Here is a 21,141-nt window from a genome sequence, read left to right as displayed (position 1 = left end):
GAGTATCGGAAAGTGGTTAATTTGTAATTACATGTGACGAAGAAGTAGCTTTTGCGTGAGTTTGTGTAATCGGTTTTTCTTTTCGGTTTGCATTTGCGTCTTTGAGTGCGTTTTTGCCTGGGACAGTAAGATGGTATCGAGCTGAAATTGATATCACGTACTGAGGTCAGTAGTCGCTTGGCGGTGTCAGAGTTTGAAAATTGTAAGTGAAGGCATCGAGGAGTTACGGACGTTTATGCAGCATGATTTGAAACACGAAGAGCAGAGACGCGCCGCGCCGCGCCGCCTGGCCCAGTGAGCGTAGTTTGCTTTGATATAGGACCGTGTGGCGACGTAAAAAAATACTAGTTTCCACAGTAGAATGAAAGGAGAGTATCGGAAAGTGGTTAATTTGTAATTACATGTGACGAAGAAGTAGCTTTTGCGTGAGTTTGTGTAATCGGTTTTTCTTTTCGGTTTGCATTTGCGTCTTTGAGTGCGTTTTTGCCTGGGACAGTAAGATGGTATCGAGCTGAAATTGATATCACGTACTGAGGTCAGTAGTCGCTTGGCGGTGTCAGAGTTTGAAAATTGTAAGTGAAGGCATCGAGGAGTTACGGACGTTTATGCAGCATGATTTGAAACACGAAGAGCAGAGACGCGCCGCGCCGCGCCGCGCCGCCTGGCCCAGTGAGCGTAGTTTGCTTTGATATAGGACCGTGTGGCGACGTAAAAAAATACTAGTTTCCACAGTAGAATGAAAGGAGAGTATCGGAAAGTGGTTAATTTGTAATTACATGTGACGAAGAAGTAGCTTTTGCGTGAGTTTGTGTAATCGGTTTTTCTTTTCGGTTTGCATTTGCGTCTTTGAGTGCGTTTTTGCCTGGGACAGTAAGATGGTATCGAGCTGAAATTGATATCACGTACTGAGGTCAGTAGTCGCTTGGCGGTGTCAGAGTTTGAAAATTGTAAGTGAAGGCATCGAGGAGTTACGGACGTTTATGCAGCATGATTTGAAACACGAAGAGCAGAGACGCGCCGCGCCGCGCCGCGCCGCCTGGCCCAGTGAGCGTAGTTTGCTTTGATATAGGACCGTGTGGCGACGTAAAAAAATACTAGTTTCCACAGTAGAATGAAAGGAGAGTATCGGAAAGTGGTTAATTTGTAATTACATGTGACGAAGAAGTAGCTTTTGCGTGAGTTTGTGTAATCGGTTTTTCTTTTCGGTTTGCATTTGCGTCTTTGAGTGCGTTTTTGCCTGGGACAGTAAGATGGTATCGAGCTGAAATTGATATCACGTACTGAGGTCAGTAGTCGCTTGGCGGTGTCAGAGTTTGAAAATTGTAAGTGAAGGCATCGAGGAGTTACGGACGTTTATGCAGCATGATTAGAAACACGAAGAGCAGAGACGCGCCGCGCCGCGCCGCCTGGCCCAGTGAGCGTAGTTTGCTTTGATATAGGACCGTGTGGCGACGTAAAAAAATACTAGTTTCCACAGTAGAATGAAAGGAGAGTATCGGAAAGTGGTTAATTTGTAATTACATGTGACGAAGAAGTAGCTTTTGCGTGAGTTTGTGTAATCGGTTTTTCTTTTCGGTTTGCATTTGCGTCTTTGAGTGCGTTTTTGCCTGGGACAGTAAGATGGTATCGAGCTGAAATTGATATCACGTACTGAGGTCAGTAGTCGCTTGGCGGTGTCAGAGTTTGAAAATTGTAAGTGAAGGCATCGAGGAGTTACGGACGTTTATGCAGCATGATTTGAAACACGAAGAGCAGAGACGCGCCGCGCCGCGCCGCCTGGCCCAGTGAGCGTAGTTTGCTTTGATATAGGACCGTGTGGCGACGTAAAAAAATACTAGTTTCCACAGTAGAATGAAAGGAGAGTATCGGAAAGTGGTTAATTTGTAATTACATGTGACGAAGAAGTAGCTTTTGCGTGAGTTTGTGTAATCGGTTTTTCTTTTCGGTTTGCATTTGCGTCTTTGAGTGCGTTTTTGCCTGGGACAGTAAGATGGTATCGAGCTGAAATTGATATCACGTACTGAGGTCAGTAGTCGCTTGGCGGTGTCAGAGTTTGAAAATTGTAAGTGAAGGCATCGAGGAGTTACGGACGTTTATGCAGCATGATTTGAAACACGAAGAGCAGAGACGCGCCGCGCCGCGCCGCCTGGCCCAGTGAGCGTAGTTTGCTTTGATATAGGACCGTGTGGCGACGTAAAAAAATACTAGTTTCCACAGTAGAATGAAAGGAGAGTATCGGAAAGTGGTTAATTTGTAATTACATGTGACGAAGAAGTAGCTTTTGCGTGAGTTTGTGTAATCGGTTTTTCTTTTCGGTTTGCATTTGCGTCTTTGAGTGCGTTTTTGCCTGGGACAGTAAGATGGTATCGAGCTGAAATTGATATCACGTACTGAGGTCAGTAGTCGCTTGGCGGTGTCAGAGTTTGAAAATTGTAAGTGAAGGCATCGAGGAGTTACGGACGTTTATGCAGCATGATTTGAAACACGAAGAGCAGAGACGCGCCGCGCCGCGCCGCGCCGCCTGGCCCAGTGAGCGTAGTTTGCTTTGATATAGGACCGTGTGGCGACGTAAAAAAATACTAGTTTCCACAGTAGAATGAAAGGAGAGTATCGGAAAGTGGTTAATTTGTAATTACATGTGACGAAGAAGTAGCTTTTGCGTGAGTTTGTGTAATCGGTTTTTCTTTTCGGTTTGCATTTGCGTCTTTGAGTGCGTTTTTGCCTGGGACAGTAAGATGGTATCGAGCTGAAATTGATATGACGTACTGAGGTCAGTAGTCGCTTGGCGGTGTCAGAGTTTGAAAATTGTAAGTGAAGGCATCGAGGAGTTACGGACGTTTATGCAGCATGATTTGAAACACGAAGAGCAGAGACGCGCCGCGCCGCGCCGCGCCGCCTGGCCCAGTGAGCGTAGTTTGCTTTGATATAGGACCGTGTGGCGACGTAAAAAAATACTAGTTTCCACAGTAGAATGAAAGGAGAGTATCGGAAAGTGGTTAATTTGTGCTGTCCTTGCAAGCCGTGCTGCCTTTGCAGGCTGTGCTGTTCTCACAAGCCGTGCTGTCCTCGCAAGCTTTGCTGTCCACGCTAGCTTTGCTGTCCTCGCAAGCTGTGCAGTCCTCCCAAGTTTTGCTGCCCTTGCAAATTGTGCTGTCCTCACTAGTTGTGCTGTCCTCGCAAGTTGAGCTGTACTCTCAAGTTGTGCTATCCTCTCAAGTTGTGCTGTCCTCTCAAGCTGTGCTGTCCTCTCAAGTTGAGCTGTCCTCGCAAGCTGTGCTGTCCTCGCAAGCTGTGCTGTCCTCGCAAGCTGTGCTGTCCTCGCAAACTGTTCTGTTCTCTCAAGCTGTGCTGTCCTCGCAAGCTGTGCTGTCCGCGGAAGCTGTGCTGTCCTCACAACCTGTGCTGTCCTCACAACCTATGCTGACCTCGCAAGTCGTGCTCTCCTCGCAAGCCGTGCTGTCCTCGCAAGCCGTGCTCCCTCGCAAGCCGTGCTGTCCTTGCAAGCCGTGCTGCCTTTGCAGGCTGTGCTGTTCTCACAAGCCGTGCTGTCCTCGCAAGCCGTGCTGTCCTCGCAAGTTTTGCTGTCTTCGCAAGATGTGCTGTCCTCTCAAGTTGTGCTGTCCACTCAAGTTGTGCTGTCCTCTCAAGTTGTGCTGTCCTCTCAAGTTGTGCTGTCCCCTCAAGTTGTGCTGTCCTCTCAAGTTGAGCTGTCCTCTCAAGCTGAGCTGTCCTCTCTAGTTGAGCTGTCCTCTCAAGTTGAGTTGTCCTCTCAAGTTGAGCTGTCCTCTCAAGTTGAGCAGTCCTCGCAAGCTGTGCTGTCCTCGCAAGCTGTGCTGTCCTTGCAAGCTGTGCTGTCCTCGCAAGCTGTGCTGTCCTCACAAGCTGTGCTGTCCTCGCAGGCTGTGCTGTCCTCGCAAGCCGTGCTGTACTCGAAAGCCGTGCTGTCATCGCAAGCCGTGCTGTCCTCGCAAGCCGTGCTGTCCTCGCAAGCTGTGCTGTCCTCGCAAGCCGTGCTTGCAGTGATTTCAAGGTGTGCAGCATTCGCAATCTGTGCAGCTTTCACAAGGTATGCTGCCTTAGCAAAGTGTGCTACGTTCACAATGTGTGCTGCCTTTGCAATGTTTGCAGCCTTCACAAGTGGTTCTGTCTTCGCAATGTGGTTCAAATTGCTCTGAGCACTATGGGACTTATTATCTGAGGTCATCAGTCACCTAGAACTTCGAACTACTGAAACCTAACCAACCTAAGTACATCACACACATCCGTGCCCGAGGCAGGATTGGAACCAGCGACCATAGGAGTTGCGCAGGTCCTGACTGAAGCGCCTAGAACCTGTCGGCCACCGCGGCCGGCTTCTTCACAATGTGTGCTGCCTTCATACTGTATGCTGCATTTATACAGTGTACTGGCTTCACAAGGTGTTCTGCCTTCACAAGTTGGCCCTCCTTCACAATATGTACTGCCTTTGCAGTGTCTTATTCCTTCACATGGTCTTCTTCCTTTGCATGCTGTGCTACCTTCGCAAGGTTTGCTACTTTCGAAAGGTTGACTGCCTTCACCGGATATGCAGCTTCCGCAAGGTAACCTTGCAAAGGCAGCACATATTGTGAAGGCAACACACCTAGCTAATGCAGCATTTCTTGTGAAGCAGCACTCCTTGAGAAGCCAGCACATCTTGTGAAGGTAGCACATCTTCTGATAGTAGAGGCAGAAAACCTAGCGTAGGCTGCACACCTTGCGAAGGCTACACACTGTGTCAAGGCAGAACAGCTTGCAAAGGCAGCACACCTCACGAAAGTAGCACACCTTGCGAAGACAGGACAGAATGCAATGGCAGAAAATCTTGCAAAGGAGAACACCTTGCAAAGAACAACTGCCTTGCAAAGGCAGCACACCTTGTGGAGGCTGCACACATTGCAAATGCAGGACACCTTGCAAAGACAGCACATTTCCTAAATACAGCTGTCCTCCAAAGGACAGCACATATCCCAAAGGCAGCACACCTTCTGGAGACAGTTTACTTTCGTGCATATTGTCCACAAACTGAGGAAAGAAATATAGGATGTGAAGTTACCTTCCCATTCCTGCATATTTTTGCGGGAACGGTCGCAGCATTCGGCATCTGGCAGTAGGTGTGCAGGGTTGAGGTTCCGTCATGACTTCTGGTGTGGTGGGCGCCCTGTCGCTCCACATCAGCTGTGCACGCGAGTGCAGCGTGCTCAGTGCAGCTGCTGCGCCACACTTGTGTGTGCAGCACGTTGGTCTCTGTTCCACAGGTGTAGCCTGTACGAGCGACCTTCCAAGCAGTTAATAATTAATGTAAACCCAGCCATGTCGCTGTTTTATGCTCTACGTGTTAATTTAATGGTACTCTTGTCTTACGTTTTATAATTCAATAGAAGAGTTCCGATTAGGAGATTGACCTCTTGGACGTAGAACGCCTTTCATATCTTCTGCCAAAATGATATTACCTTACTTAAATCTGAAGAGAGGGACAATTTTGTAATTAAAGGAACTCTGCTCGTTTACGTCGTTTACTGCTATCAGGTGGAACATATATATTAAATAGCCAGGTGTTGTAAACAGTACAAGCTACAACTGTATTACATATGAGTTTTCAACGTGATCCACTATTATGCCCTCTTTCGCGAGTATCACGGTCTCTAATTCATCTCCAGTTCCAGCATTAATTACAGCGCTTTATCCCAATACATCGTGTAGTGCAGTATCCTTTACTTCTGTAACTAGAATAATATCAATGTTTGGCTCATACATAAAGTCTTTCAAGGTACTTGCTTTTAGGGAGCTCCCTATGCTCTTTATGGATTCATAATGTATCACATTTCATAAATTCAACTCTTTCATCGCATGCAGTCAGTATGAAAGCTATGGATAAGTGTCACATACGTATCTACCTCTGTCGCTTGGTTTGGATGAGGTAACCATTCCCGTCCCCCCTTGCAATCTTAGTAAGCATGCGGCGAAAATCGTGCACAGACACACATGTGAAACTCTTAAATTGACCGAATCAGTTCGATAGCTGTGATTCAGGGCCTAGTGTAATGCCACCATGTGTTTGAAACCTCCGCAAAGAGTTCTGTTGCATGGTTCATACTGATGTCTCGATATCGCCATCGTGTAACTTACAGCAAGTATTTTATTCTTGTCGCTCACCTACATTAAGGAAAATGGGAAACATTTACCACCTTCCGATATTGTTGTCATTGTTAGTAAGTAGAATGAAAGTAGTCTCTGGTCAGGAGAAACTAAAAGCGATTATTTGTTTCCACAGACAGAGCTTAACAATTCGTATCAGTACACTGTCCCATCCAAGGGGCAGATTCGTTAGTCTGTCGTATGCATATAACGAGATAACATAAAGACTTTACGTCACAGCTACTCAGTTCATGGGGCTAGGGAACCTACACACATCGACATCATTCACTTCTTCTTTGCTGAGATAGTATAAATTTCCTAAGTAAAATGACATTGCAAGTTGTTGTTGTAGTGAACATCTTCTAAATGCTTAATGCAAAGACACTATTTACACACGGTCATCCTGACTGACGATGCGAGGAAGTAAATTGACTGGCTCGGTTAAGAGGTGTATATAATTTTGATTCGTTTCACAATAGATTCACGTAGAATGGTCAATTTTGAAAGTTTCGGCGAACAATACAGTTAAGACTTTGATTACGATACATGCATCACATTCTTGTAAAGCTATTGTATTAAACGTGTGCTACTTTCGATATTAATCGCAATTGCAGAAAGCAGCAATGAATATGTCTCGTCTCGTTTCTGGGACCGTTTCCCGTACTGTGCGACCCACAGAGCTTTATCGCTGCATCAGCGGTCGATTGTTGCTGTTGCCGCCACGGAATGATGGCAGTTAAATTCAAATTTCCTCCAAGTATAAGGGATTCTACGATATAAATGAAAATGGAAAGAAGTAACGAAAGCGGCAACTAGCAGTCAAACTCAACGTTCCTGGTGGTTTAATGCTATGACAATTTTAAACAATAAACTACGCAGTGGAACTGAGAGCTATCACAGGAATCTGCAATATACCCTCGATGGACAAACTGATTAAAGTTTTCGTCCTTGCCACTTCTCATTTTACAGACAACTGATTCTGACTACTTCTTATGAACTGCACTTAACTGAGGCCGTAACTCATGTCGAAGTTGTCTGTTTGTATTACTACTATCGCATCTTTCTTAGGTAAAGAACGAGCAAAATAGCAGTTTTGCGTTTAGCATGCAATCATCCAGGATACAATTTCTACAGTCAGAGCATTTTCTGTTGCGGCATAGGAATGATTATGTGATTACTTCTATATGGAATTCATCTGTAACTTTATGAACTCAATATTTAGAAAGAGGGCCAACCGAATTACATACTGCACACTGTGAATAATTGCTGCAATTTTGGTGGCAACAACAACAAACAACCAGTCAGTGCCGAGATTTGGCTGTAGAATAGTGGCAACACAGAGCTACCGTTGCAGCCGAGTGGTTCATGAAGCCTTGGCCGTGACCACAGCGGCTGAGGCGCGTCTACAGCCGTAGCAACCGCACAGCAGCCCACACTGAGGTGTGACGTCACACGGCACCCCTGTCTCGGTTGACCACCCACGACGTGTTTCGCTACATTTGATCAATTCACTATTTGCTCATACCTGAAACGTTAGTAAGTTTTTTTTTTTTTTTTTGTGATCGGTATAAACAAATGAAACGTGTTGTATAATACTCCCCTACGAGGGGCATTACTATTAACAATTTTACATTCAATTTTTATCAATAGCTTATTTGCTAGTTACCCCATTTCCTCTTTCTACGCTCAGTTAGCGTCAAGCAAATCACGCGTACCTTCGAAACTTGGACCTTTTTACCAGGTACATCTCCAGAAGTATTAGGTGCATAACATGTCTTTGTAATTTACACGCAGAACTTAATTTTCTACGAAAAAGACAGACGTTAATCCTTATCTCTGTTTAAGATACGCGTCGGAATCTCTCCCTACTTGAAGCGGCGAACGCATGTCCGAAACTCCGCCCATAGCTCATCCCCGCATATACTGCCGATTGCAACGTGCGCGCCCAGTAGTCACTGATCAGTTACGCCATTGTAATCTGTCCAGAGTGAGCTGTTTCGCCGTCCACAGATTATTACAGAACGTGCACGGCCTTTATATCCAGTTTATGTATTTTAGACTTTCCGTTTCAAGGTTTGCCAAATGACAGTCGCTCCCAGTCCGTGTTTCACGACCGCTTTCTTTGCAGTCTGCCGCCGATTGTGAACTTAGCTCCTTTTCCAGTCACATAACGTTTCTTCCAACGTTTATTCTAATGACTGATGCCTCTTGTTACTCCATGCCATGAATGGTTATCTGCATTCCGAAGAGCTAAATGAAAATTAATGCAACGTAGACTATTATTTTAAACTGATGGAAGTAACAGTTCTTAGCGAGTAGCCTCGAACCCGATATTCAGTTCAGAGTTTACCTCGGACGAGAAAAAACGTTCTGTGTAGTGTTGAAAGTTGTGACGAAAAAAGGAATCTATTTATTTCCATTCTCTACAAAGGCAGTACAAAAAAATCAACTTATCCCATATCTGTAATACAAATTTATTTGAAAGCGCTGGCCATCGCTACGGTCGTACGAAGGCAATCCAAAGTTTATTCCACACCGCCAGACTGCGTTATGCGATACTCTCTGGCGCTGTGTGCTGACGGATTTGAAATCGCAGCCGCCTGTCTCTGTGACGTGGCAGTCTTGTTCGCTCACAGTTATTTCATATTTCGTGTTACCTCCTTTCATGCTAAAAGACCGCAGCCTTCTCTCCACGCACACGAAAACAGATTTCTATTTTTTTTTTTTTTTCATTTCACGAAAATGCGTGATTCGCGCCGAACCAGCGATAAGGAAAGACACGTTCTATTGGCGCCTCGCGTGGCTGAAGACGTTGACTGCGAAAGGAGTTTCGGAGGACGCAGTGCAGCCGTTGGTCGACAGATGGCAGTAGGCGACTTGCAGTGTCCGGCAGTGATATAAACAATAAGACGCTAAAAAGAAATAAACAGCGCGGAAAAGAGTAACATGTCTACTGGGCATCTTGTGACACACGGCGATCACGGACCTTGTATATAATAGTGCACACGAAAATTCTGATAGCCTTTTGTTGAGAATTGTAAATATCGAAAGCGGGAGAAATGTTAAGCGTAAAAATAAAATCTTTGCTTCTCTGTGTTTCCGTTTTGTAACAGGAAAGGTAAGTTAATATTTACTTTCATTGCGTGAAACAAAAAGTAAAACATTCCTTAGCAGTTCTACGTATGTCTACCGAGTGTGTTTTTCACAAACCGATCTTCCACCACCGCCTGTGGTTCGTCATTTAAACACTATCATATCGGTTTTCGAAATGCGGTTACCGGTTACGGATTTTTTACTGTATTTTAAAGGTAAAACACACTATCACCACATTCCATCATTTTACCGTTTGTAGCACAATCATTTTATCAGAGACTAAGTAAGTATTGAACTCCTGGGAATGCGGTCAGCGCTCAAGTCGGCTCATCTCTGGCATGAATGACGGTGCACGATGACAAAATCTCGCTTAAACAGCACTGCTTAAAGTTATGCCTTTTTTCACAAACGTGGCACATACGTCTCTGGATGACTTCCAAACGGGTCGACCCCCCATGTTCCGCCACGTCACTCGAATACCAGCACTGGTTACACGAAATCGCCAAATAATGACATTGTATTGACTTTGAACTTTTTTAATTATGCTTGCAGATCTTAGTAACGTAGAAGCCGAATGTATTTTTCTGTTGATTCTCCCTCTTCTGCAGCCCACAGAGCTTTGTCAGTGCCCCAGCCATTGATTGTTGGTGCTAGCCTTCCGCAACGTCGGCAGTTGAACTTTCTAGATACTAATGTCGATTTTATTAAGTAAATGAAAACGGAGGAAAATGAAAATAATTGCAAAACCACCAGTCAAACGTAACGTTTAGCGAAGTTATAGGCGAGCAAAGCCTTAAGCCAAAAATTACGACAATGGGGCACACATAACCGTTATTGCATAAATCCACATTCAGAGTTGGGCCTTCCACGCACAATGTCGCAAAAGTTACCGTTATGTCTAAACGAAATTACGCATCGTATTCTTAGATGAAAAATGCCACTGACTTCCACTAATCACTTGTGGCGTAATGTCTTCATAACACTTCCACCTCACTACAATAACCGGTTGTGAGCTCTATTACACATTCTGTCCGATGTAGAAGCACTTCAATATTTCCGCAATAGTAATTTAGGAGATACTCAAAGCTGTCACCTTTGGTCCTCTTAATTATCACGTCAGTATTCACATATGTTATGTGAGCGTCGACCACCGGTTTGTTCACACGGAGAGATGATGATTTATTGTCATCAAACAGCACATGTGTAAACCGAATCACAAAACTCGTCGTTCATCCGAACATGAGTTAACTATCGTATTCGCCTCTAGAAAACTGTACTTATTGATAAAAGCGACAGTAATTTCCGTAACCGTTCTCTTTCCATAGCTAAATGTTTCGTCAACTGTTAATTGCATTCTTCTTAGTTCAAGGGTTTTCAGTTCTTCAGCAATACATAAAGTAACAGTTTCAAAGACGAGATATTTATGAAATGCCAGTAAAACAGCACTGCGCCGAAAATTCCGTTACGACTGTGGACGGAGTGTGTCGCAACGACATTCTTCTGACACACACTTCCGGCGTTCTTGGCCGGCTTAGACGTGAGTAACAAATCGTGGTTCAGATGAATGTCTCCACCGCCTCTTCCTGGACCAGCTGACACCAGCCGTGCTGCCAAACGAGGTGTCGACGTCTGCGACGCTGCTTCCCCCGTGCTTAAAACGTAAACGAGTCTTGAGACTCCTCTGTCATCTGTCGATGCTACGGCAACAGCCGCCGTGCGGCTACAAGTTGCTGCTGTACATTCTCCTCTCTGCGGCCTGTCTTTCCACACAAGTGATGGGGCTCGGTTTTACGTGAATATAAGTAACGTAACTATTATTGCGTACAACACCACAGCCAATATTTACAGTTACTAGTAACTGCTTTTTCGCATTACTCATCTTAAATGTATTCACTTTTCGTAATATCTTAACTGTTTTCGTATGTGCTTGTGGTCGTCGGCAAGCAAATGCATCATTACCAGTGCAGAAAACTCATCGCCGTCAAACCGGCATCGGAGACGAATTTGCGTACGTGGAAAGGTAGCTACTTACGAGAGTTTACATGTATTCTGGAACCTACACAGCTTACTCTGTTATTGGCCACACTAATAAAAGACAATTAGCACTCGAAAAGTCCCGTCTGTTTAGGAAGTTAGGGAATGTCAAGGGTGCACTTTTTATTTGGCTCTACCTTTAAAACGCCATAAAAACATCTAGCGGTGTATATGCAACCGTTAGCATCTCTACACCTCACATATTATTTTTCTCGCCTCACCCGTGTTTCTACTAGCTGACTGGTGACATGTTTTCCTTATTACAGCATTTTCCATTGCGAAGTGGGGCTGTGGCCCTTTACATATTCCGGCCACATATTAAGAGAGTGTTATGATTGTCCTGATGACAATGATGATGGAAAAGAGAAAGTTGTTATTATTGTGTCTCGTATTATCAAGAGCTTAGTGAGTATCTATGCAGTTTCTTTGCGACAGTACTTTATTATCTAAAGATCAGGGCAGGCGTCTCTTGCTGATACACTATGGTGACGTCATAACATCCACACTCGCCACTCATTCATTGCGAATGGCTCTGCACTGCCACATATGCTAGCTCTGTAATGGAGTGTGGCTGGCCTCACATTCTCCTCACTAAAATAATACAGTGAGTGCTCTGACACATTATGGTTTTTTGAAAAAATTAAATTCTTCCCTATTTCAAAGCGTCTCAATTTTGTTCTGCTGTAAGTGTAAAACAGTTTGAAAACGTGGAAATGGCGGATATCTGTTCGACTGTGTTTTACCCTCTGGGCGATGAGCGCAAAAATACTTTTTTAAGGCATTGTCTTCGCCTCGACAAACGAATCTCCTGTCCTCTGTTGACAACATGCTGACATTGTTCCCGTCACGTCTTCCTCCTCGAAATTCTACAGTAGTCTGTTTCACATTTTTGCTGTACGTTAAAAAAATACCGCAATTTTTTTTTACTACGAAAAGCGAGATTATCATTTTTATTTCTTCTTGTGAAGTGTGCTATCCGTCGCGTTTAAATGACCGACATTGCACAGTTGTACCACAGATTGGCACGATTTGTGTATCTACATGCTCTTCAGAAATCATTATTGCCCATTCTAATCAGGAAACGTATTTAAATCTTGCTTCGTAACAATTTGGTTAAATGTATCACATGTGCTTTTACGTAGTCACTGTGTACTGAACTTCAAAGTTATAAATCGCTCGTAATGCATTCCGTCATTTTGCCGTATTTAGCACTTTCTACCATAGACGAAGTGTATTGGATGGCTGAGAATTCGACCATTACTGTCGCGTCACGTCTAGAAGAAACAGGGTGGGGGAAAACAATTTGACCGAAAGTGCAGAGCAGGAAGGCAGCATCAAATGAAGGAATTTCGGTATTGCAAGTGTCAGTTGAATATTTCGGGCGCTATGCCAACATGGCAACTGTGGTCAGTCTAAACATTTGCTATGACATACTTATAGCAATAAGTGGCGGCTCCCTTCTTGCTCATTTTCAGCTTTTTAAGACATATTGAAACATGAGACATGCACATCTGATTCTCTTCATCTCTAAAAACGTGCAGTGTCCTAAGTCAGCTAAGTGCGATACACGTGTAAGTGGCGCTTTAAATTTATCTTGTTCTCATGGTGGCGGTTGGTTAGTTATCACAGCCTGTGTTTACGTATACATTTTCTGTAAACTACCAGTCATTTGGAGCCAAGACGGTCGTGTGTGGGATTTTAATTACGTTCCGGTGCCGCCGAAAATATTCAGTCGCGAAGCCTAGTTGCTATACTCAAATTTTTGTGTTTCATACTGCGTTTCCACGATACACTTTTGGTCACATTGTTTCTATGCACCCTGTATGACGACGCCGGATGGCAAACTTCGCTGAATCACAACAGCTTAAATTTTTCTTTTCTTACGAACGCTGGGTGACTGCCACCCATATTCTGCCACGTCACTGGAACGCTAGCACGCGACACATAAAATCACGAAACCAGGATCAGATCCGCGTAATTACACTGTACCGATTATGTGCATATTTAAACGTTAATCACAAATGTAGATAGCAGTAATGTGTAAGATGAATTTCTTTTTCCGTTAGTCTTCCGCGTCCTGCAACCGACAGAGCTTTGTCGCTGCCTCAGCGACTGATAGTTGCTGCTACTACGCAGAACGATGTCAATTTTAAAGTCTACCGCGAGTAATGGCGGTTTTCTGAAGCAAACGAAAGCGGGAGAAAAATGTATATGCATCATCTGATCGAGAGTGGATCCCTAATTGGCACAGAGACTTAATTTTTAATATTTACGAGCAGCAGAGCCTGGCGTAGCCGTCCAGTTGCGAGATGCGTGTCCATTCCGACACGTGAATCGCACCCCTAGTCGCTGGCAGTTGTAACATTGTAATGCATTCGAAGTGTGCTCTTTCGCACACCGCACCTACATGGATGGACTTGTGTCTCAGCTGCCTCCAGCTGATTGTATCCTACACTCCTAAGAAGTAGACGATTCTGTGAGAAAATCTTCTGGGAAACACGTATAGAAATCGCCAAAAAATACCTTCAGAACCTTTCTATCCAAGCCAGTTAACGCTTGTGCTACTTATATTATGGTCACTTTAATGACACACGTGGTGCAGAATATGCGTAGCGGTAAGGGATGGAACTTATTTACACTCCACGGCTTTGAAGACGTATGATGGCTAGAAAATTCCTGTCGAGTAGATGCGAAACCTTAAACAAGTACACAGGATTAGCAGATATGTCGTCACCACCCATCGATTGTGAAGGTTTAATAAACAAGTTGACAGCGTCGTCTGTTTCGCATCGAGGCGGAATATAATCGCAGTGTGAGAACCTGTCTTACTTCGTGGCAATGTGTCCAGCTATTGTCCTTCTGTGTTTCTACAGACTGCATTCGTATCTGGTAACGGATAAGGAAAAAGATCTATCATCGCCCCTAACACACTGCGCATGTGAAGAGGAGCACCGTATGGAAACTAACAACTAATTTACTGGAAACGTGATAAAAATCGAAAAAAAAATCTTGCGTCAGCGATATTATTCTGTCGTGTCTGGGCAGCGCCGAACGCGAGAACGAACGCCACCAAAGCTTTATTTTAATTTACGGCGCCTTTTTGCGTTGTACGGCGCTCGTTGACGCACGTGAAACTTTGGACACACACACAGCGTTTCATACCTTAGGCCATAGACACACACATGTAGACGGCAAATGCATCTATCCTTGCCGTGTCGAGGTTCGAAACCAGGTGGATAAGACAGTTGCAGTATTAAGCACTCACATCAACGACGGATCCGTGTCGTATTAGCGTCACACGTGTAGCAATTCCGTTAAGCTAATTTCCCCAAGACTCGCAGTGCTAATCCGGTATCTATCCTTGTTGCGTTTGGTCAGGTGGGACGACACCAAACGTTTCACACACTGTCCTGACAAGTCTTTATTTTCACGAACGACAGAATTCCTGTTCTTGTTAGACTGTGGCTCATTTAGCTGGCCGCTTCTACAGAAGAGCAAATATCGGCCTGGCGGGAAGCATACAGTTTTCTGGCCGTTTCCTCAGGAGTACGTGTGGTGTGCGTCATTATGCCTTAAGAAGTAACATCTGTGATGTCCGAATTTACACAGAATAAGAGGCTATGGTCCCTGCATACTCCAGTACAGATAGCGACACAGTATCGAGATATGAAGCGTGAAGAACCGAATACGTTACTGATGGAGGACGCCCGTATACCGAGTTAGAGATTAACATCCCGTCGTCTCAAAATCTTCGCCATTCGTAGCGTTTTACACCTGACGACCGACACGCATCCCTGCTTTCAACCCATGGAAGGACACACTCGCCCTGTTTATTACGGCCGACTCTGCAGCGCCACACGTGCAGCCCCTGCCTTCGACAGAGCTCGGCCTTACAGTATTCTCACTAAGACGATGCGTTTAGTACTGCGAAAGATTTGTCCTATAATTAAATTTTAGCGTTTAAATGGTGTACTGTTTGTTCTGCTACTGCTTTAATATGTTATCTAAACATATAAATGGCGTACATCTAATCGATCGTTAGGAAAACGGGGATTACATGTTCCAAACGCACAAATTTCCATCGCTTTATTTTCTGCATCGACATTCGAATTGCACAGCCTTTGTTGCCAAAGAGTTTTCGTTGTGGTTTGCTTCCTCCTCTGCGAAGTAGTGCTGTGATTTCTTACACATTCCATCCACGTATCAAATCAGCATGAAAGTTGCCCTAATGAGAATAGAGAAGAAATTTAACATTACTAGGTGCTCGTACGAAGTGTGGTGTCCGCTCTCCGACGTGTCCGAAAAGTCCATACCAGGAAACCGCACTACAAAATGGCACGCATTGTGTATGTTGATAATCTTTAAAAACCGTGTAGCAATTACGGCAAGCACAGTTGCTAAGCTAAAACTAGTGTGTACTAATAAAATGTTTAATATGTCTCCAATACACTGACTTTACATAGGAAAGCGTCTCACGTTGAATTGCTAGAACAATAATTATAAAAGGTGGCAATGTTATTTACGCACTATCTTTTAAATAGATATGATGGTATCTGATACTCAACTACTAATGCAAAGAAACGTACTGATGCTAAAATGCTTTAAATTCTTGCTATCATTTAATCTTTAAAATTTAATAATTCTCTTCCTGTTAATATTTAATTAATTAACTTACGTCGTTCAGATTTCGTAACGCTGACGGCCTTAAAATTTAAAGTTCTTCAGTCCCCGTTTTGTTTTCTTTCAATTGTTGCGAGCCAGCGATGGTGCAATATTGTTCGCCTTCAAGTCTACACATTTATAAAAATCAGGTCCAGGAAACACTTTTGTGATCACGGTTGCGATTCAGACGGTATTCGCGTCATTGTACTGATTAAGGGTTATCGTTTCCGAAAAATGCAGGTTCGATCAAAGCTGTGTGCGCTTTTGCGCGTATAATGAAAATATTCCTCACACGTCGCGTAACAAAAAGTAACATGCGAATCACAAACGTGGTCAAACGAAGAAAATATATGATGACATAAATGTTCGTCGCTGTTATGCAGGACAGGTTTAGATTAAACACCGCAATTTTCAGTCTTTTTAAATCACAGTACGATACGCTTTAGAGATATTTGTTTTGAATAACTTGTATTTACCTTTTCTTATACAATATGGTCCTTGTCCGCGAGAATTATCTCTCTCTCTCTCTCTCTCTCTCTCTCTCTCTCTCTCTCTCTCTCTCTCTGTCTGTCTCTCTCTCCTTTTTATAGCCTTTATACATTCACATTACATACATCGATTAAGAAACTTTTCTTTCTCTACCGACCAGAATGAGCACAAAACCCGCCCAGACAAAATGTCTTACATAGAATTAGTTCTCACTTAAGAATCATATATAGTTTCGTAGTACAAACAATGCTAGTTTATTCCGTGCAATAGAAAGTCTTTGATTCACTGAGCACAAAAATTAAAATCATAAAATTATAATTACAATTTTAATATCGTCAGTTATTGTTTATTTTATGAAAATAAGGTTTGACATTGTCGTAATATTATTTTTCATCGTTGTAGCACTATGACGTACTCTGAATATTTCTGTGAATGACGCATACTACTTTTCTTTCGTTCCGACCGACGCTTCGAAGTAAATATCGAAACTGCTTTGGAGTTTATCCACGTACGGTTCCAGAGGCTACATGTAGCAGCTTTCAGTCTAATCAGGATTGGTGACAAATGAAGCTGTTTTGTCTTCTGGTGTTCAGAAACTGACAGCACCTCTTTGTTCCGACAGACTATGCTTGACCGTTCCTACACGTGGACCACGTCACACGCGTTTTGCTCAGGTTGTGCCGCAGGTGTATATTGAGACCAGAAAGGAAAACAACGATTAAATCATTATATATGAGTTCCTCTCATTCACTTCTGTGCCTGTTATTCAGTTCTCGCCGTATGCGATGCTTTATTTGGGAAGTAAGGAGCGTCTCTAGTTAGTTTCGGTAGCAAACTTTTGCCCACAGCTGAAACTCAGTTTCCAAACCACATCTGCCATGAAATGAGGTCGTCTTTACTAGTGAGGCGATGAAGCAATTTCCCAACTCTGGGTAAATCTTCTGTTTTTTACTTTCATTGACTAGGGGAATTCACTGAAAGAGCATAGTGTTGTCTCCCTTAACCCACAGAAAACACGATAAGAAATATTACGGTCTTCCGATTAAACTACAGTTGAGAAAAGCCTCCACTTCATCATCGTAATCGGATTTCCTTCTCGGTCACCGCTCTATAGCTGTTCGGTATGAGATAAACGGACAATTAAAATGACGCGGTGTTTATAAATTGCCGCGAAACCTGCTGTGGGCCGAAAATTCCGTTACAACTGGGAACGGAGTTGCTCGCGACGCCATTCTTGCGTCAGACGCTGTCGGTGCTCTTGAGAGTTAAACTTGAGTAGCGGTTCGGGATTATTTTATGAAGTTCCATCGCTCTTCTTTTGGTGACCGTATCATTGTCGTCGTGCTGCCAGGGAAGATGTCGATGTCTGGGACGCTGTTTCCCCACGTCGGGGCGTCAATGATTCGACGAATTACTCTGGAGTGCAGCCGCTGTCCAGGTTGAAACTACAGTTGCGAAATCTGATCTGTGCGGCCTCTCTGATGACAGAAGACGTAAAGTCTTTGTATGAAATAAAAAAGTCTGTTTACCTCGCTTTTGCGTCGTTAACAGTACTGTCAATATAGTTGGCAAAACACACGTGCGAATTATTATACATAGTTAAGCCGAACATATTTCTCCATCCCCTGCGGCCTACAGAGCTTTGCCACTGATGGCAGTTCGACTCTCTCGCGAGTGACGGCTGTTATCTGACCTTTCTTGAAATCCACCCACAGCAGGACGTCGCGTCGCCCGCCATTCACGAGATGCGTGTCCGTTCCAACCTGTGAATCACACGCCTAGTCGATGGCCAGTTGCACCATTTTAATGCATCCCGACAGTGCTGTTTCGCAGTCCGCACATTCATGGGCAGGCTTCTGTTACAGCTGCCTCCAGCTGATGGTATCCTAAATTTCTGAGGAGGAGGAGGAGGTTATGTGAGAAAATCTTCCAGAAAACACGTACAGAAATCGTCAAAAAACACCGTCAAAACGTTTTTATCCGGGTCAGTTAATGCATGAGATTCTGTTTTATTATGCCCACCCGGATCACACGCTTTGTGTGGTAATAGTTGTTACGTATTTACGCCTCAAGGTTATGAAGACTTGTAGCGGCTAGAAAGATTCGTCTTGAGTCACGGCCAAGTCTTAATCACATACGCATTGTCAGCGTCTATTTTGTCAACAGACATCGATTGTGAACATGTATAAAAAATTGTCGACAATGTCACCTGCTTTGTGCCGATGCGGAATTTAAACGCGGTGTGTATCGACAGATTCCATTCGTAACTGGAAACAGATTAAAATATATCTATCCAGAACCTTTACACACTGCACCTGTGAGGACAATGAACACGTTCAAGTCAAACAGTAATTCACTGACAAGGCGGTAGAAAATTAAAACAAAAAAACTTGTCTCATCCATATTCTTCTGTCCTGTTGCTGGGCAGAGCAGGTCGCGAGAACCAACGCCGCAGGAGCTTTCTTGATGGTGCCTGAATGCGTTACACGCTGCACGCCGGCCTGTGTAAAATTTTGGACACAAACCGTGTTCCGTACCTTCGGCCAATCTCGAAACTCTGCCGTAGTGTCCTTCATATTCTTGCCATATATTAAAACAATCTTGCAAATTTTTTTTATTATCACGTAAAACAAAAGTTAGTATTTTGATTGTCTCTTATTAAACGTGCTATCACTCGTGTTTCAATAGTCGACATCGCAAAGTTGTCCCGCGACGCAGTGCGATTTGTATGTCTACGTACTCTTTCTAAATGATTGCCCAGTGTGGGACAAGCACATCTGCGGGAAATTCGTCATGATACAATTATTATCTAGTATTCGAATCTCTGATTTGTCGGTTATATACATATTTGGGGAGGTGTATGCGGCCTTCAAATCGTTTTGTGAGTGACAGTAAAATAGTAGGACTGTTAATACATTCTACATCTGCGATATCGATGCTGGATGTGTCCCTACAACCACAGCCGCCTCTCGCTTAGTGGCACAGCCTCCGGCTCACAACAGTCGCTGGTGACAAAAACATCCCCTAACCCTGCGTACAGCGGTGGGAATGTGAATTTACTCCAAGTTTTCTGCCCACATCTAAACGCCTAATCTTTTTAGGTGCAAAACGCTTCCACCAGTGCCCGCCTCGTATTTCTTTCGACAACGGTGTATTAATAAAGCAGCCACGAACGCTTTAATGGGCCTGGATAAGACTTCTGTACAGTCCTTTACGTGTGATCTGCTCCTCACACTTCTCCATCTTATATTTTCACTGACCTCCGTAAGAAATTCGTACTCTACAGTACATGTTGACGTCTTCCTTTCACAATACGGAAACACCGCCAAGTTTGTTTCATCGTCGATAGTTTGCTCAGCGGAGACCATGGGTCTGATACGTAAGAATCTTGGAACGTACCGCAGTTCGTTCCGGCTAGTAGAATCGATTAAGGTTTAACATGTAAACATGACTACAGAAGAGTAGTTTCCGAAATTTTGGTCATCCCAATGTTGTGTCCCGCGTGGTCGCCGTCTCTGCCGCGCCTTTCATCTTGACTGCTCAGTACAAACATGGAAACTCGCGGCAGGTATCCGATTCTGTTAGCCCACCTTGATGGAGGGCTAGAAGCAATATTGACCACATTTCAGTATTGTCAAAACAGTTAATAAGTAGAATAGTGTTTGCCTCTGGTCAGGAGAAGGAATAGTGGCTACTTGGTTCCATAGTGTCGTAGATATTTATCGAACAAAAAAAAAAAATGGAGGAATTAAATTCACCGTATTCATCAGTCTCTGAATCCACACTTCCACATCATATACACTATAAATTTATTTCGTCTTCATTCACGATGCTAGTTCCAATGTCATAGACCCAGTTAGGTGTTTTGTTTAATTATGAACGCTTTGGCAACTGACATACGGTGCGTGGTTTCACTAATACCGATTCTGTGGGGTCTCATACGTTGCTCCATAATAGCGTGACAGACACACTTGTCACGACATTTATGCGGTTACCGCTCTACTAGAGAACTTTTTGTAATCAGAAAACATATTACACGTCTAATTCCGTAGTGGCTCGTTAAATGTGTCACATTTCCTATAACATAGTTACTGTCTACTGAGCTTTAAAGCTACAAATCGCTACCAACGCATTCTGACATTTTGCCACTGTTTGACCAAAAGCGTAGGGCACAAAGAGAGTGTCAAACGAAGGAATCTGAGTATAGAAATACAGGTCGCAAGTTAAATATTGAAGGCGCTACGGCAGCATGGAAACGGTGGTCAGTTAAAACGTTTTCTATACATACTCCTGTTAATTAAGTGGTGGCTCATTTTTCACTTTTTTTAAATATACTCAAACAAGAAACATGGGCATGTGATTGTCCTCATTTCTGAAGAAGTATTGTCTCGTTCGTCAGCTAAATGCGATACACGTGTTTGTGACGCTTGAAATTTATCTTGTTCTCGTCGTGACGACTGGTTAGTCCAAACATTCCGTTTACGTATACATTTTCTGGAAAATACCTATCATTTTGAACAAAGGCCTCAGTATGGCAGATTTCAATTACGTTCCCGTAGCGCTGAAAATATGTATTTACGACCCTTAGTTGCCAAACACACATTCCTATGATTCATGCTGTCCTTCCGCCCTGCATTTTTGGTCAAACTGTTTCTGCACGCCCTGTATATCGGTGCTGGATGGCAAACCTCGCTCAAACAGCACTGT

Source organism: Schistocerca americana, chromosome 11 (genome assembly GCF_021461395.2).
Source record: "Schistocerca americana isolate TAMUIC-IGC-003095 chromosome 11, iqSchAmer2.1, whole genome shotgun sequence".
Lineage (NCBI taxonomy): Eukaryota > Metazoa > Arthropoda > Insecta > Orthoptera > Acrididae > Schistocerca > Schistocerca americana.
This window is presented reverse-complemented; position numbering follows the sequence as displayed.